This window comes from Ursus maritimus, unplaced genomic scaffold (assembly GCF_017311325.1).
Source record: "Ursus maritimus isolate PB19 unplaced genomic scaffold, ASM1731132v1 scaffold_24, whole genome shotgun sequence".
Classification (NCBI taxonomy): Eukaryota; Metazoa; Chordata; class Mammalia; order Carnivora; family Ursidae; genus Ursus; species Ursus maritimus.
Window position 1 is genome coordinate 8,081,501 of NW_024424897.1, and position 18,582 is coordinate 8,100,082.

The 18,582-nt window shown below is 48.1% G+C and overlaps 1 protein-coding gene and 1 non-coding gene across 9 annotated transcripts in view; one reads left to right on the forward strand and one right to left on the reverse strand.

Annotated features, from left to right (window-relative positions):
• The window catches only part of SLC39A11 (solute carrier family 39 member 11), a 582,750-nt gene that overhangs the window by 237,620 nt on the left and 326,548 nt on the right, over positions 1 to 18,582 (forward strand). The gene's annotated exons all lie outside the window — the stretch shown is intronic.
• On the reverse strand, positions 9,871 to 9,975 carry LOC121105122. Its single transcript, XR_005837552.1, has one exon. It is a non-coding gene; the product is annotated as a U6 spliceosomal RNA (small nuclear RNA).

Below are 18,582 nucleotides of genomic sequence, written 5' to 3' on the forward strand. Positions count from 1 at the left end.
CAGATAAGTGCTTTGCTGTCGTGGGCTGAGTCTCCAGCCTGGCTCAGGGGGGGGGCTTTCTCACCACTCACGCAACAGACCGCAAGAGGGAACTGCTTGGGTCTGAGGTGGGAGACCGTCAGGAGAGGTGCCCTGCGTGCGGCGGGGAATGCCGAGTGGACTCTGGACTTGTCTCTTTGCTTGGGAGCACAAGTCATCCGTGCTTGCCGGCCCCAGAGGCTTGCTTTCCCTGGACAAACATTTCAGTGGTTATTTCCAACCTGCTGTTCTCTTGTTCGGCCGACAGCTGTCAAGACTTTATCATAACTGCGGTTTTGTCTTGATCAAGGATGGAGCTTGCGGCCGAAGGGGAGGCAAACCCCCTTCAGACTAGCTAGATGAAGAGGAGAGAGTGCATTTTAAGGACACAGAATCAGGGTGAGGGGATCAGCCAGGCCTCTGGGGACGCTGGAATTAGAAAGTGGGAAGCCGATGGCGCGTGTCTATTCATTCCTCCCTGCCTCCCCACCAAAGTCTGTTCTTTCTGCTTTCCATCTGCATTCTTCACCCTGCAAGCTTGCTTTCTCAGCTGTGCCCTAGCCAGTTAAGGGCTCCCCCGTGGTTCCTGGGTCACTGTGTCCACAGTTCAATAGAACAGTGGAGGCTGAGAATCTGGCAGAGTGCGTGAATTGTACCTGCCTGGTCCCTTGACCATCTCTGGGGAGCAGAGTAGAGCATGCCCACCCCAGGCTCTCCTGCGTGGGGTGAAGTCACCCCCAGAGGATGCAGGGGGGGATGTGGGTCTCGGCTGCCAGCTCCCTTCCCCTTCAGGGTCCTGTCTTGTAGGTGGGACCACCTGCCTTCCCCGGTGCAGGGACAGGAGCGAAAACACCATCCTTGGGCATCACTGTTCTTCTCCCCCTGCAGATCTCCCAGGGACAGGTATCATTGCTACAGCCAAGGAAGAGGGATTGCTGAGGATTTTCAGAGATAATTAGGTGATGGACATCATAGGCTCATTAGCAGGCAAAACTTTTCTAATTAAAAGACAAGGGAGGCTGGAGAATGCCTCAGGCCTCTCGGCAGCATTATCTTTGGAGCCACTTAACGGTCAGCCAAAAATCTGCAGGAGAGTGCAGCCAAAGGAGTAGGGGGAGAGGGGTCCTTGCGCATCTGGATAGCATCTGGGGCCCTGTGGGACCATTCTGTCCCTGCTCCCTTTGCTTTGGCCTGGAGCCGTGATTGAAAGCCGGTGGTGAGTGGTGAGTTGGGGACCCGCCCACGAGGCTTTGCAGATGAGCGAATCGCCCGCGGGCACACCGTTTTCTGAGGTGAAGCCAAGAACAATTTCCTGCCGGGTGCTGCCTGACCCCCGGCAGTTATCCTGAGACCGTTGCAGGTGGATAAAGCAAGTCTGGCTGGGAATATTTACCCAGTTGCCCTGCGACAGGATACGCAGGGCTATTGTGTAAGCGCAGGGTGTCAGAGGTATTCTGGGGTTCTGCTTGCTGGGGACGTGTAGAGCGCACCTCCAAGACCTCTGCAGGGATGGACAGCGCAACCAGAGTGGGTTTTGGGTGACAACACCTATCTTCAGGTCCCGATTTCTCAGCGTGGTCTGCTGACCGCTCCCCCCTCCCGACACCTCACTGCCCTCTTAGAATCACCGTAAACCTGTAAACCCTGATTGAAAAATGTGATTCCTTCCCTGTTTTAAACCTATATACGTGAACAGGGTAGGTTTTTAAAAATGCAGATGTAGAAAAATCTACATGTTATAGTAAACAAAAAAAGCAAACTGCAAAACTGGAAACAGTATCATCACTTTTGAGTTTAAAAAAAAAAAGGAACTGTTGGAAAGGACATGTTTTGTCTTGGTATTAATGTGGTATTTTTTTCTGGAAGAATACATTAGAATCTGTGATGGCTGGTTACCTTGGAAAGAGACACTCGGGGCAGGGGAGGGAGACTCCTGGTTTTTGTCTAAACCCTTCCTGTTTGCATTTCTAACCACATATCTGTGTTACTTTCATGCTTTTAAATGTCATCAGGGATTATCTGGGCAGTGGGACCACACACCATTTTCTTCTCTGTGCTCTTTTTGTGTTAAGAAAATCAATTTTTAAAAATGCACTTCACAAAAATGAACCTGTCACTGGCTGACAGGCCAGATTCTCCGAGGGAATCCCGGTGTTGCATATTTAACAAGCACACCGATGTTTGAGAATGTGATGGATCAGAGCCCGCCACCCCAAAATGTGCCCCTGCGGCGTACGGATGATTTGGAGCGGACACTTGAGAAGCGGCAGATGCAGGACGGGCTCTCTGACCGTCCCCCCCCCCATCCTATCTAAAAACGTGACAGCAGATATCCTGTGAAGCAGGTGCCCACCTTGCACCTTGCACCTTGCACCAGGGAGGGCAGAAGGCCTGAGCCTCACCAGAGACGCTTGTCAGCCCAGGGGAGGTCCCCACAAGGTGCCCCGTGAAAACAACCCTTGTCTCCCATGGGTTCCTGCAGATATTTACCTTTCCACTGTCTGTCCCACTTTTTTTCTTTTAGATTTTATTTATTCATCAGGAGAGAGAGTACACCCCAGCAGGGGGGAGGGGCAGAGGGAGAGGGAGAAGCAGACCCCCACTGAGCAGGGAGCCGACTCAGGACTGGATCCCAAGAGATCATGACCTGAGCCGAAGGCAGATGCTTAACCAACTGAGCCACCCAGGCGCCCCCCCCCCACCGTCTGTCACCCTTAAAGGCATATTGTGCTTTCCTTTGTCTTGTCACTTCCCCACAAATCTGTTGCTCTTTGTTAAGATGCTCCATAAGCCCCAAGTTCTAATCACCCCTTTGAGTTACTCATCACCAAGCTTCCCCCGTGTATATACGTGCCGCGCATGTTCATAAGCTCTGTTTTTCTCTGGCCAATCTGTCCTTTGTCTGTTTAATCTCCAGGCCCCAGATACAGAACCTAGGAGGGTGGAGGAAAAGGTATTATTTCTCTCCTATAAAAATCTGATGCTTCCCAGATCCTTCCAAACGGGCATCTTGACAAACACCAGAGCAAACACTGTCTGGTGTTTTCTTGTTCCTTTCACTGCTACCACTTGGGGATGGCGACGGAGCTCATTTGCTTGGGGATACCTACTTCACGTGCACGCTTCTGAGCCTATCTGCTGAGAAATCGCCGGCTTCCCCTTCAGGAACCAGCTGGAAAAAACTCTCTCTTTTAAAGAGCTCCTGTGATAAGCAGGCTACCTGGCTGATCTCCCTATTTTAAGGTCAATTTTTGGTAATCACACGAGTGAAATCCATTGTATTCAGAGTCCCGGGGATTATGCAAATTCTGCCTAGAATTCTAAAGAGAATGTTCCTATTTTTCTTTTTACCGTTAATATATTTACTATAGATTTTTGAGAGATATCTTTTATAGAAACTAAAGATAGTCTTTACCCACAGTAGTTTGCATCTATGTTCTTAAGTGGATGTGGCTTAAATTTTTTATTTATGTTTTGTTTCTCTGGTTTGAATATTAAGGTTATAGCAGTATCATCCAGTGTTGAGTTGTTGACCTTCTTTTTTTCCCCCATTAATTCTCTGGAATAGTTAACATGGAACTGGGATTATTTATTCTTTGATAAGTTGATAGCATAGAGGAAGGGAAAAATCTTTACTCTCTTACGTTCAGTGCCTGGGACCTGTGAGTTAAATTTACAAAAGACAGACTAAAAGGAGAAAAGCATACAAATTTTATTTTTAATTTTACACGCACCAGGGCTCCACAGAAAAGACGTGAAAACCCAAAGCAGTGTTTCAGATTGACAGCTTATATACCATTTTGACACAGGATAATTCATTATGGAAAAATGACTAAAGGAAAAAAAGATCTGAGCTTTTAGGGGCCATACATTGTGGTAAGAAAATATCTAGGGGCAACTAATGGTAAAGAAGGATTATTTCATAAGGTTTGTTATGCAGACTCTAGTCATCGCTGGTGTTCTCCTCTTTCTGGTACAGGGATGGGAGAAACCATTATGAAGGGCAGTTTATCACCTGCTTTTAGGCAGAAGGGGAGAAAGCAGAGAGTTCTTCCTGCACCTGCTGTTTCTCAGTTGCCTTAAGCTCAAAATAATCCTTATGCCAAAATGGTGTATTTTGGGGTGGCATCTTCTGATCACCTTCAGTAGTTTTTACCAATAATACCATCTTGCTTCTACCCTCCCCCCTAGCAATCTTTCTGGACCCTGGAATGCTTCAAGTTGGCTTAGCCTGGCCCCTTCCATATTATTATTTTTCTACTATTTTAGTTGTACGTTTTTTTGATACCTCCAAATTAGCTACTAGTATTGTTATTGTTGTATTTTTTAAAGGATTTATTTATTTATTTGACAGAGAGCGAGCACATGGGGAGAGGGGCAGAGGGAGAGAATCTCAAGCAGACTCCCTGCTGAGCGGGGACCCCCCGACGCGGGGCTCAATCTCTTGACCCATGAGATCACGACCTGAGCCGAAACCAAGAGTCAGACGCTCAACCGACTGAGCCACCCAGGTGCCCTGTATTGTTGTATGTTAAAGAAAAAAACTTTAGACTTTATTATTCAGAGCGATTTTGGGTTCACAACAAAACCGAACTGAAGGTTCAGAGATTCCTTGTATATTCACTGCCCTCACTCATGCACAGCCTCCCCCATGATCACCAGAGAGGTATGTTTGTTCCTTTTGAAGAACCTCCATGGGGCACCTGGGTGGCTCAGTCGGTTAAGCGTCTGGCTTTGGCTCAGGTCATGATCTCAGGGTCCTGGATCGAGCCCCACATTGGGCTCCCTGCTCGGTGGGAAGCCTCCTTTCCCTCTCCCACTCCCCCTGCTGTGTTCCCTCTCTCGTTGTCTCTCTCTCTGTCAAATAAATAAATAAAATCTTAAAAAAAACCCAAAGACCCTCCATGGATGTATCATTACCACCCAGAGTCCACAGTTCACACTGGGGTTCACTCTCGGTCTTGTTCGTTCTTTGGTTTTAGACAAACGTATAATGCCATGTATCTGCCATTATAGTATCGTGCAGAGTAGTTTCACTGCCCTAAAAATCCTCTGTGCTCCCCCTATTCACCCCTCCCTCCCTGCCCCCCCAACAACCACTCATCTCTTGACTGTCGTCATAGTTTTTGCCTTTTCCGGACTGTCATGTGGTTGAACACATACGGTCTGTGTTCACATACGGCCCTTTCATTATTGGCTTCTTTCACCAAGTAGTATGCGTTTAAGGTTCACGCATGTCTTTTCATGGCTCGATAGCTCATTTCAGCGTTGAATGATATCCCATTGTCTGGACGTGCTAACATCTGGATGTTTATCCATCCACCACGTGCTCCAGGGCATCTCGGTTGCTTTCAAGTTTTGGCAATTACGAATAAGCTGCTGTAAACACCCTTGCGCAGGTTTTTGTGCAGACTGAGTTTTCAGCTCCTTTGGGTAAACACCAAGGAGCGTGATCACTGGGTCATTTGGTAAAAGTATGTTGAGTTTAGCAAGAAACCGCCAAACTGGCTTCCCAGGTGGCTGCGCCATTTTGCATTCCCACCAGCCACGAATGAGCTCCCTGCTGCTCCACGTCCTTACCAGCGTGGGGTGGGGTCAGAGTTCTGGATTTTGGCAATTTTAAGAAGGGTGTAACAGTATCTCATTGTTGTTTTAATTTGCATTTCCCTGATGACATACCCTACGGAGCATCATTTCATCTGCTTATTTGCCACCTGAAATCTTTTGTGAGGTGTCTCCTAAGGTCCCTGGCCCATGTTTTATGGGTAGTTTGTTTTCTTACTGTGGAGCTTTGAGAGTTCCTGGTATATCTTGGTTAACTGTCCTTTATCAGATGTGTCTTTTGCCAAGATTTTCTCCCAGTCTGCGGCTTGTCTTCTCATTCTTGACGTTGCCTTCTGCAGAGCCCAAGTGTTTAATTTTAATGACATCCTGCGTATCAGTTGCTGTTATTGTTTTACGGCATCAGTGTTTGCTGGTATTTTCCAGCACCTCTGCTTATTTCTCTCCTCACCATCGCTCCTGGCATTGCCCTCCTCTCCGTTGTCTTTCTTATTTTAGTATTTCCTCACTTAAGATCCATGGGGATAAAGCCTCTCATCTAAAAGTATCTCTATTTTGCTCTGACGCTTGAAAGAAAAACTGAGTTTCATCTAAATGCCTCGGTTGACAGCAGTTTGTAGTTCCTTTGACACGTCGGCAACATCATTCCGTATCCTTGCGCTTAGACCGTGTCCATCAGACAAGAGTCGTGTTGCGTGTTGTGTTCGCTGTGAGCATTATCAAATTGTATCCAACAGTGACCTCATTTATGTTTTCTGTCTTTCAGTTGCTTATCCATCTTCTTCATTTGTCTTTGGCGTTTCAGTTTCAGCATGATGTGGTTTTGCGTGTGCACGCACGTGTGTTGTTCTGCTGAGTCTTAGAGTGCTCTTTTAAGCTGAATACTCATTCTTACTACGATTATGATGATTTCTGGAGAGTTTTTAACAATTGTCCCTTCAAATTGACCTTCTCCCTCATTATTTATTTCCTTCTGCAGCAATTAATAGATGTTTATTCGATGCTCTTCCTTATCTCCCGCGTGTCTTACACTTTTCTTGATGTCGTGTGTCCCTTTAGCTCTCTGTGGGCTCTTCTCTGGTTCAGTGATTAGTCACTAAGCTGATTCTAACCCCCTATTTAACTTGTCTGTTGAATTTATTTATTTATTTATTTAGAGAGGGCGTGAGTGGGGCAAGGAGCAGAAGGAGAGAGAGAGAGAGAACCCCAAGGAGACTCCACGCTGAGTGTGGAGCCTGATGCGGGGCTCTATCCCACTACCCCAAGATCATGACCGGAACCTAAATCAAGAGTCACATGCCCAACAGACCGAGCCACTCAGGTGCCCCTTGTCTCTTGAGTTTTTAATTGCAAAGACTACAGTTTTTGTTTCTGAGTTGTCCTAGTGGGCTCTTTTTTTTTTTACTATGTCTGCTTTTCCTTTGTTACAACTGGTTTTCACGGTTTTAATTTTTTCTTTTATGTCTTTAATCGGGTTAGGCATATTTTATATTATATTTTCAATGGTACGTCTGTTATAGAAAGCCGTGTTTCTCCTTTGTGTGTCCATGGACTCCGTTTGTGGTGTATTGTTTTCTCCTGGGCTTTGTCGCTTTTTCAATCAGTACTTCTCTGGTGGGGTACGCTTTTCCTCGAAGGATTCCCAGGTCCCCGGTTGGTGGGAGAGCCCTTCAGCATGGTTTTGTGTTTGTTTAGCGATGTTAGCCTGGAACCGATGTTTACAGTCACGTCCAGGTTGGGGTTTTCCCAGCTCGTGCAGAAACTAGAAACTCAGCACTCTGAACTGTTTGAAGTGAAAGCCCGTGGTTTTTGTTCTTCGAGCATTTTTTTTTCCTCCAGAAACCAGGCAGAAGCATGTCATCATTCTTTTTGCCTCTCTGTGCAGCTGGATGGATGTTTTCTTCTATCCCCCCTTCCACATAGGGACAGAATTTCGTGACTCTTGCATTTCTAGAATTTCACCCCCTGCCTGGTGTGACACAAGGGCCTCCTCTTTGCCCCACGTGGACAGTCACCCCCAGAACCCATCCATGGGACCTCTTTAATCCCTAGGCAGTGTCTGAATAGGTTTTGATGTTTCAGCTCCGGTTTATAGCTTCCTTATCATTAACGATCCCCTTTCTTTGTTGCAAGCTCAGATGTGCATTTGAAACCTTTTTGTTTATTTCACCTGTTGTTTGGAGGAGGTCGTGGAGGGAGATTTGGGTTTTATCTTAATCTCTAGTCTTGCTGGAAACAGACATATCTCCAGGAGAAATGGAAATTTGCACAACTGTGCCTGTGTCCTGTCTTCTGCCCTTCACCAGATGCGATGTGTCCCCGCCTCTGCCCTGTAAAACAGGCCAGGCCTCTCAGTGTCACCGAGCTTTGCGAACTCGTATCTCTTTCACGACTTGTGACTTGACGTTTCCACAGCTTTGACAATGAAATGAAAATACAAACAAGAGTTCGCATTCGACAGGACCGATGTGAGTGGCAGGTTAGGACGTCTGTTAGGCTGTTCGGCAGGGAGGGAATTTTTCAGTGGGGACTTGTTTTATGCGTGGTGAGTGCATTTGTAAATATTTTGGGGTTAAGAGCGTGTTCACTTTCCCGTTCTGCCTTGCGATTGGAGGTGTTTTCCATCATATTCAGAACCCCGTGGTAGGGAACTTGGCATTGCAGTAGTGGGGGTAGAGGGGTGGGAAATCTCCTGTTAACCCTTTCACGACCCACGGCTAGATTGGTGGGCTGCTGTGGCTGAACTCAGCCTGCCCCATAAAGGACAGAGCTATGGGAGAAGCCCAAACTGGTGGCCCACATTTCTCAATTGTGGATCTTGATATGTTGCCGTCAGGATTCCTTGGGGCACTAGAGGAGAAAATGCAGTTGCTTATGCTCTGCTCCTGATTTGTCTACATCAGCTCTCTTGGGAGGGGCTGGTGAAGTCCCCCAGGTGATTCTCAGTCATACTGCAGCATGAGAGCATTGGTCCTGTGCCTCAGTGAGGTGGTGATGGTGAAACCAGTGCATGCCTAAGAATCTTTTTGGTAAATAATTTCCTTTGAGATGGATAGGCTACTCACAGAGAGAACCAGAATCCTGGGCCCTGCTTCAGTGCGGTGTAGGGGAGGGAGCTTTTGCTCAGTGTTTTATCAAAAGTCTTATCTTTGTATGTGATTTTCTTTTTGGGAGGACGGGAATGGTTTAAAGCCACTTGGTGACATGAAAAGAAAGAAGAGACAGAGGACAGGAGAAAATCTAGCTGAGCATTAACTTTCTTGGGGCTGATGCTAAAACGTTGCCCGGGTTTCAGTTAGCAGAGCACATTCCTCTCCATCCCTGGTCGATCATGAGTTGCCATGACGGCAGGCACACTGCTGTCTGGATAGCCCACCTACCTGCCTCTGGCAAGGGCTGTCCTAGAGCCCAGATCTGACACAGGCCCAGGGCTGCAGTGGCATAAAGTGGGACAGGTTTTGGTGGGGAGGTGAGAACCTGTCACTTTGGGTGGTTTATGGTTTCAAGAAGATGTGTCAGGCAGCTGTCTTGGCCGGATGTTCTGTTCCTGCCCACATGCTTTGGACTGGATTCAGGAACCTTATGAGCAAAGGCATAGCAGGTTATCCCATGGGTGGGCACACCTCTATGTCACTTCCCTTTGGCACTCACTCACCCACTATCTGTCTGTGGGTTTCCTTTGGTTGGGTCCTCCTGGAACAGGGTTTTTCAGAGTGGGTTCTACGGGCTTTCTGCACTGACGCTTGTTCCCACGTTCCCGGTTTGGTGAGTGAGGAAGATTACGGAATCTGTCATTCTAATAAAAAGTATAAGAGGAGGAACGCGCTTTGGTCATAAGGCAATGTGTTCCCTTTGGTGCAAGGTGAGCAAAATGATAAGAGCCCCCAAGTGAAGATTGCCAGTAAGCACTTGCCAAGAGATCTGGGCTGAACGTAAGGAGCCTGGGAGTCCATTCTCAATGGGTTTCCATTGTGTTTTTCTGGATCCTTCTTTCTCCTCTAAATTGTGTTCCCTAGAGTGCCTGTCTTCTGCTTAGGATCTCCCAGAAGTTCCAAGAAACTGCACTTAAAAAAAATTTTTTTTAAATATGATTTTTGTAAAAGTTATTTAGACAACACTTTTTAAAATTTTATTTTATTATAACCTGGGATCTACCTGCTTAACAAATTTCTTTGAAGCATATAATCCATGATCATTGACTTTGGTATGATGTTGTGCAGCAGATCTCTACAGCTTATTCATCTTGCTTAACTGAGATGTTACCCCCGTTGATCAGTAGCTCCGTCTTTGAAGAGTATGGACTGCTTCACCAATTTGCGTGTCCTCTTTGGACAGGGGCTGGGCTAATCTTCCCGGTATCTTTCCAATTTTAGGATATGCGCTACGGAAATGAGCAGATGTACTTGTCCGCTTATGTAGTACGTGTGTACGTACGGACGTATGTGTTTTTGCGTGCTCAAGTTTGAGAACCACTGTGGAAGACTCTACACTTGGCCGGGGCTCGCTTAGCGTCTTTTTACCGTCCACCGGCTCCCGGACAGCCCTCAACACACACCCACGCATGCGCACAGGCACGCGCGCGCGCACTGCTTCAGCCCCGCACTTCTCGTGTAGTGAGAGCTCCCGTGTGGGTTGGGGTAACTGGCACTCCACCTTCCAGCTCTCTTTGATGTTGGTCCTTTTTTACATTCATGATCCCTCGTAATCTGGGCGTCGCTTGGAGAGTCTGTCCTTCTGAGGCCTTCATTTTCATCAAGGCATTTCTGCTTTTAGCGGAAGCTGAAGGAATACAGAGCACTCACCAGCCGCACATCTCCCTTCCCCTGGACCTCTGCTGGATGATGGCGTTTGTTTTCCCACTGAACGCCAGGCCAGTCTTCACGTGTCCCTCGTGGTCGCTGTCTGAGTAGGAACAGCATGAGGAGGTCTGTTCCCCAGCCTGGCAGACATTTCTGCTCTGCCCCATTTAATCTTATCATTTCGCCAAGGGGGGTCACCCTTGAACGTGAGGGCAGCGCTGACCTTACTGGTAAGCCCCACTCCATGTGACTTCCCATGGTTTCTATCCCTGCTATTTCAGAACCGGGGTTTTTGTTTTGTGCTTGTGTTTTTTCTTTGCTTTTTAGCTCCAAGCGACCTCATGTCAGCACGGATAGCTTTGCCTGTCAGTCTTCTCCGGTCTGACCCAGCACTTTTGCCTCAGAAGGCAGAGGGCTCAAGAACTAAGCTTCCCACACTGGGGTCCACGCTGGAGTCCACGCAGAGCATCCTCCAAGGCAGCCGGGCATCTGGGCGTCGTGCCCCCCTGGAGTCCTTACACAAGGACAGCCACCCTTTGAAGATGTGGTAGCCCTCAAATCTTAACCAAAAATCGTAGAGGGGCGCCTGAGTGGCACAGCTGGTTGAGAGTGGGACTCTTGGTTTCCACTCAGTGGTGTTCTCCAGACCCGCGTGGGGTTCAGCATGGAGTCTGCTTGAGATTCTCTGTCCTTCTCCCTCTGCCCCTCCTGCTCGAGCTCTCTCTCTCTAAAATAAATAAATCTTAAAAAAAAAAAATGGTAGAGAAGGAGATGTGTCTCCCTCTTGGGAGCTGCATGGGTTCACAGAAACCAATTTTCCTCCTGGTCATTCCCCTTCTTACTTACGTTTATAGCAAATCTAGGGGGTAAAGAGTGGTGCTCATTCTTCCTGGCAATTAGCTGTCAGATGCTATTTCACCAAACCATTATGTTTCCGTTTCCAAGGTGACTTTCTAAAAATTATATGTACAGTTTTTAAAGACATTAAATTTAAAATGGAAATATAATGGTATAATGAAATACCATTGAATATATAATACATATAGTATATGAATCACGTATGTATTTATGTATGCACATGTGTGTACATGTAGAGTTTGTCAGTCTATCTGTCTGTCTATGGATTGATAATAAGCAACCATCCAGCACACTTCAGGGACCCTACGACCTACTCTGCATCTCTCTGGTAGTACAATTTTTTTAGGAAGTGCAAGCCAGTATTAATGTTAGTCTAAGTAAACTACATTAGATGAATAAATCTGCTATTCAAAAAAGAAAGAAGGAAGGAAAAGGAAAGAAACAAAAAGAGAGAGAGGAAGTTACTTCGTATTCCAAAGCAGCATAGATGAACTTAAAGGGCACCAGCCCTCTCCTTGTATTTGATGGAAAGTCTCTATTATCTTTAGCAGCTGGTGACCCTTTGTGAAAGTTGAAAATGTCAACATGACTGACTCTTAAAAAGCACTCCCAGTACAGCCAAGGCCCGGCTCCACTCCACAAACAGAGTATGGGGATCTGAAGGTATTTGAAAAATCTGCACCAAATCCTATCATGATCTAATTTTTTTCTCCCCCACCATGGCCTCCTGCCCTTTTGGATTTAAGTTAAGAACGGATTAGGTGTACCAAGCACACCATTAGCCTTTCTTTTTATATTTTTATAAATGCAATACGAGTTCATTATGGGAACCACTACAATACGGTTTGTGTTGCGCTCGATGCGTGCCGACCAGGGAGGCCTGTGTCTATTCTCATCTCCTCCCCACCATGGTCCTTTACAGCGGGTAATATTTTTTTTAAAAGATTTTATTTATTTATTTGATAGAGACAGCTAGCGAGAGAGGGAACATAAGCAGGGGGAGTGGGAGAGGAAGAAGCAGGCTCCCAGCGGAGGAGCCTGATGTGGGGCTTGATCCCAGAATGCCGGGATCACACCCTGAGCCGAAGGCAGACACTTAACGACTGTGCCACCCAGGCGCCCCTACGGCAGGTAATATTAGCACCCCAAATGGCAAACATGGAAACTGAGGCACAGGGAGTGTCAAGTGACAGCTCCAAAAATACATAAGCAGGAAGCAAGCTGTAGGGCTGGGGTATGAACTGGCGGGGAAGCTGTGAGTGAATGCAGGTTCTCAGGTCCCCAGAACCATCCTTCCTTTGCCTTTCCATGCGAAGACACTGAGAGTCCTCTGTGTCCTTGCTCTGGGGAGAAAAGGGAAAGAGAAAAGCATGAAGAGGTAAGAAAAGAGGAATGTGCCAGAGTGTCTGCCGTGGACTTTCCCCTCGTGTCCCTGGTGTGTACTGCTGGAGGACAGGGTGCCATCGGCCAGCCTGCCAGCCGCTTAGACCGTGTCTGCCTTGCCCCTGCCTGCCCACGCCATCCATCCGTCTCTGATGGACCGTCCGTCTCTGATGGACCATCCCCAGGAGAGGATCGGGAGAGACTACCAGACCACCTCAAATCAGATTATTGGTGATAATCTGCATGTGGGCACACATGCATATCTCCTCTCTCTTTCTCTCTCTCTCATGCACACACACGCCCAGGCACACACACACAGCATACACGTGCCAAAAAAAGGTGAATAAAAGGAAAACTTTTGGGACTCACATCCATTGTAGCTTTCCTCCCTGTTAATCCTGGTGAGGGAAACAGGTGGCTTCCACGTCTGGATCACGTTTACTGCTCCGGTGAACAGGGAGGCGGTGGGGAAGGCAGGAGACTAGTACCGGGGCTGCCAGGCGCATTGGCCATGCGCCCCTCTGGCAATGACACCAGATTTTTCTCCACCACCTGCAAGTCAGACCTTGGCTGAAGTTTACCCAGATAGCATGTGACTTGCGTCCTTTTTTGTGTCGAGCACCCATGAGTCTGGGGGAGTGGTTTTTCTATATCAGTTTGGTCCCCGTTCTTGTAGAGCTGTTTTTTTCTTAACGGAGTGGGTGGCTGTGCTGAAGTTTACCTTTGCGCTCTATCTTAATGTTTCTGGAACAGATTAATAGCATGAGGATATTGCTGGGGAAATAGTTAGCTAATTAAGAAAACAAACTTTCGGAGACAAACATTTAGCTGCATTTACATAATGTGTAAATTATTCACATCTCGATGGTGTGCTAATTGCTCTTTACTTAGAAGCCCAGGCTGATTGGCAGTCGGCCCACCCAGCCCATGCATGTCCTTGACGTGGCTTCACCTTTCGAGGTTTGTAGGGCTGCACCAACCACAGGGATTCTTCTCTCCCTGTAAGAATACAGGTGCTTCTGTCCACTGAGGTTCTGCGGCGGGATATACTTTGTCAGGAGCGCATGCTCTCCCCCAGAGAAGATACTGACTCTGCTGATCCTTGGGGAGTGCTGTGCCATTTGCTCCCACCCTTTATCTGCTGGGACGTCTTCCTGGTCAGTGAGTTCGTCTGCTGAGATGCAACTCGTCCACCTGTCCCACCTCCCAGTGATCCCGTGTTACCCTTCATGTGGCTTTCCGTGAATCTGATCAGTGTCTGGGAGCCTTTAGTCTTGACGAGGGAGGGCTTTCTCGAGGCAAAAGAGTTGAAGGCATAGGAGGACACTGTGCTTACGTGTACACACTGAGCTTCTCCTAAGCTCCTCCAGGCTCCTCCCTTCCCAAACCTGCTTGTCTCTGGATAGGCTTTTGGACTGGGTTGAAATGTGGGTGGCCAAGCACCAGGACCAGCTGGCTTGAAAAGACTGGCTGCTTTCGGGGACTGAATCGTTAATGTGGCCAAAACTCATGGCCAGAAGACCATGCACTGGGGAATTGCAGGGGCAGCGAGCACTGGGTGAGAAGGTGGACCCCAGTCTGAGCCGGCAGGCCAAGTTCGAGTCCTCTTGGCCCTCAGCTGTCTGTTCTGTTTGGCAGCCAGGGGTGAAGGGTACAGAGCTAACAGTCACCGGAAGTTGGCCAGTTGTTTTGGAATCACAGGGTTCTTGCAAGGCTAGGAAGATAGCAAGGTGCCTGAAGAGCAGAGACCGTCAGGAGCGCTCCGAGGATGGTGGTCTGAAGGGGGCCTGGCAGCAGCAAGGGCATTCCCAGAGCCTGTTACCGGGAAAGATGCCAATGTTAGGTGACCCAGTGCTTGTCACATGCCAGCCGGCTGGGGGCCCCGCTGCACCAGCCCCACCCCAGAGCCTTCAGGGATGCCCACTGGTGGCCTCGTCCCGGGAGGTGCAGACCCACTGGGTCTACTGCTGAGGCTGCGAATCTGGATTTTTAAAATTTTTCAGATGATTCCGACCTGAGGCCTGTTTTCAGAAGCGCCAATCCAATCCTTTCGGGAGACTTGCCCCGCACCAAGGCTCCTGGAACAGGCGCATCCTCCCTAAAGCCTCTTCCTGTCCCGCTGGGGAGTGAACACAGGGAACTTGGAACTTGCAGCAGCGGGTGTGGTGGTCAGCTGCGTCCTGAGGCACCTGCGTGGTAGAAGGAGCATTCGTGCCCAGATGCTTTGGAGAATTAGTAGGTCGAGGGGCTTTGGGTTTTTAGGGGAAGTGGAGGCTCTGCCGGAGGGGAAAGATGGTGCTGGAGGGACGGGTGGGACCAGCCCCAAACTGGCAGGCAGGAGCTCGCGGTTGGGCTGTCCATCCTGCTACTTCACAACAGGTCGTCCTCCAGATCACTCTCTCGCGGAGGCCTTTCTGTTTTAGTCAGACCTCTTTTGGTTGCTGATGACAGGAATCAGTGCAACCAGCTGAAGCCAAGTGAACTTTTATTTGCTTGCGAGTGGGGAGAGGTTCGGAAACCTCACAGAATCGGGGGGAGCTGCAGGAACAGGCCTCGGGCTCTGAACAGCGAGGCCGCACCATCGAGATAGCCTCTCCAGTGGGCGCGTTTCCCGTGTGTTTGCTCGCGTGGCTGGGCTTCAGCCCACCGGCCAGTGTCCACGAGGCAATCTCCAGAGACCAAGGGCTCTGACTGGCTGGCTTGAGTCATACAGTTCAGCCCCCAAACTGACCACCATGCTCCGAAGACTAGATCAGACTTAGGGTCAGCAGCTGGGTTTGGAGAGACCGTGTGCTGAACACCTCAGTCTTCACTCTCTGAGCTCTGAATCCACTTTAAGACACGAAGGAGATAGAGAGGAATAAAAACTCCACCCTCGTGCCCAGTGAAGATTGGGCTAGAGGCAGCGGCTTTCATGTGCATCAGAGCGGGATTCAGGATGGTGGGCTGCAGAATTAGGCCGATTTACCCACCGACTCACAGACGTACTATGGGGCCCCGTGCACCTTGCAGCATGGAGGCCTAGACCGGAAGTGGGGGCACCCTGGCACTCAGGGCAAGTAGGGGAGGCTGGGTGGACCTCCCCAAATTCATCTCTCAAGAAACTCACTCTGTCTCCATGGGGACAAAAGGCCAGGAGTATTTAGGGGAAAGTCTTTCCTTATGAAAACAGGAGTGGGGAAGAAGCGTTCCATACCCCACCCAACAAGGGGTAGACCAATCAGTTCCATGAAGAAGGCAGAGCTGGGAATAATGGCCAGGTGGCTAGTTGAAAGGAAGAATGTTGGGGTAGGTTGCTGAGCTAACTTATTCCTTTCCCATAACATAGGACTTGGAAGAACCTATCTCACAGTGTTGCTTCTAGGATTAAAGAAGAGAAGTTCTCCAGGTGGCTGCACATGTGGGGTCTTGCATGGTGCAGAATAGCCACTTAGTCAGTGATGGTTGAACCTGAATTGGGGAGGGAGAGGAGGTCATGAGGCAAGGTCCTGAGGTCATGTGGGGCTGCCATGTGTCGTGGTGGGGTCGGCGATTACATAAGCCTTTGAGGGTTAGATTGTCCTTTTTTCAGGTTGTCCTCTACTGTCCCTGAAACTGTTCTTACCTCTTCTTTCTTCTTTTCTTTGTCCCCTGGTGGGGATGTGGTCGAAGTGGTATCTTCTGTTAGTAGGCACTGCTAACAGTATGCAAAAAAGAGTCCACAGTGAGATTTGTATAGTTTCTTCCACTGCATAGTGTTTCCTGGAAATCCGCATACGCTGAACTCAGGATCGTCCATTGGTTTCTCAAGTCCCAGCCGGTCTGGATGGGCCACACAAAGCTCGGAGTGTTGGGGGAGAGGACAGATAATGCTCGCCAATGTCAAGGCAAACTGTTGCATGGGCACCACGAGGGTGCCTTCTCCATAGGACGCAACATTCTATCTTGGTGGCCACTCTCTGGACCCTTCTTTTGAGTTAGTCAAGCTGACCAGTGACTTCCATGGTGATTCACGCATAGCTGGATTATCCACACCAGCTGCTGGGTGGACCCAGGTAATTACCTTCCTTGGGGGACAGAAAGGCTTTGGAATAATTCTCATGAGGGCCACCGATGACCAAGAGATACGAATCTTAAAGAAATCTTAAAAATCCTGCTTTTAATAGTCTATATCAGGGGCCGGCAGAAGACAGTCTGCAGGCCAAATGTGGGCTGCCACCTGTTTTTGTAAAAAGAGTTTTATTAGAACACGGACCTACCAACTCATTTACCTATTGTCTCTGGCCTGCTTTGTGCAGAGTTGAGTAGTTTGCCAGAAGGATAGAGTGACCCACAAAGTCTAAAATATTTCTTATCTGGACCTTTACCAAAAAAGTTTGCTGACCCTCGAGATGTATGTCCATAAGATAGGCATTTGGATAAATAAATGTTGGTCTGTCAATAGATAGGATGCTGCAGAACGAGGGTCTTAACCTTAAGTAAAACCAAAAACTCTCTGAAAATATGTGCAGAATGTTCTGTGTAGATGTGTGTGGACACTTTTCTGGGAAAGAACACCGTTGGCTTTCATTATCCATTCCACAAATATTTAAGTACCTCCTGTGTACCAGGCACTGTGCTTGGCACTAGAGATGCCATTGTGAGCCAGATGGACTCGGGCCATCACGGCGCTCAGAGACCCAAGAGGTGCTGGACTTGCACACAGACAGCAAGCAAGTGATACACTGGAAAATGGCTAAATAGCATGGCAATCAGGCTGCAGAAGAACCTCCCCCCTCCCTCACCCCCACCCCCACCCCCCACCCACCACCAGATACCTGTTCTTTCTAATATGGCATTTAAATTGGGCCTGAAGAGGAAGGGCTCAGAAACCAGCCTGAAGATAACATTTATATCATGGAAGTCTCAGAACAATAAATATTGACCCTTTCAAGTTCAATCAACATTTGGCCAATCGTGAAGTGCCCGGCTTGCTTTTTATTACTCTCAACCCCAAAGCTCCCTGGAGGCCTGGAAGGTAACTGGTTGTGCCAGACTTTGAAATGACTTGGACAATCCACACATCTCTTCTTCTAACAAGAAGCAAATCTTGAGTATATATTCTTAGTTCTCTGTTTGGCTCCTGGAAATTCTGCATTGTTCCCATCTTGACCTCTAGAGCAGGTCATGGAAATGTGGTTGAGCACAACCACACGGGAGCATTTGTTATCTGGAGTGTGCTTACACCTGACTGCTGCGTGAAGTCCCGTCTCAGAACCGGTGACCCACCTAAACGTCTGTGCGTGCCCCTCTCTCTAGACGCAGAGTAAATAGAAACAAGATTGCCTGGACTTTTTTTTTTTTGAAGGTGATCCCCTCCTGGGTAGTGAAGGATTTTTTTTTTTCTATTTTTTTTTTTAGTTTTCTTCTGCCCTTATCAGGATAGTCTGTATTTCCTGTAACGTATGGGGAGTTCTTGTATTGTCAGAAAATATTTTGTATTTAATACATTTAGAGGGAAAATAATGCTTTTCATTTTAGGGCACAAAGAGCTGTCAGTTCCTCTGGGCAAATGGATTTCCTCCTCATGAGGTGGACTTTCTTATTTTATGAACCGTTGGAACGTGCTGTCCCTGAAGGTCATCTTGGGGAATTTCTTGAGCTAGAACAGGGTTCATTGAACACTGGTGCTGAAAAGAGCCCCTCTCTCCTACTCACCCTGGACGAGCGATCGTGTCAGCCGGCTGTGACAGAGCATAGAATGAGTCCTGGAAGGGACCCTGAAGTCTACTTTGTTCTGCTCATTTACAGTTGGAAGAAGCTGAGACCTTTAGAGGTTGGGACTTGTGTAGGGTTATGTACAGAAAATTGGAGATAGAGTTGACCGGAGAATGCTATGCCATGGTTTAATGCATTTAATTGTGGCTTTCTAAAGAGAGCAGGAAACCTGGTGCAAATTGACTATAGACCAGTGTATCAAAGACATGGATGTCCAAGGATGTGC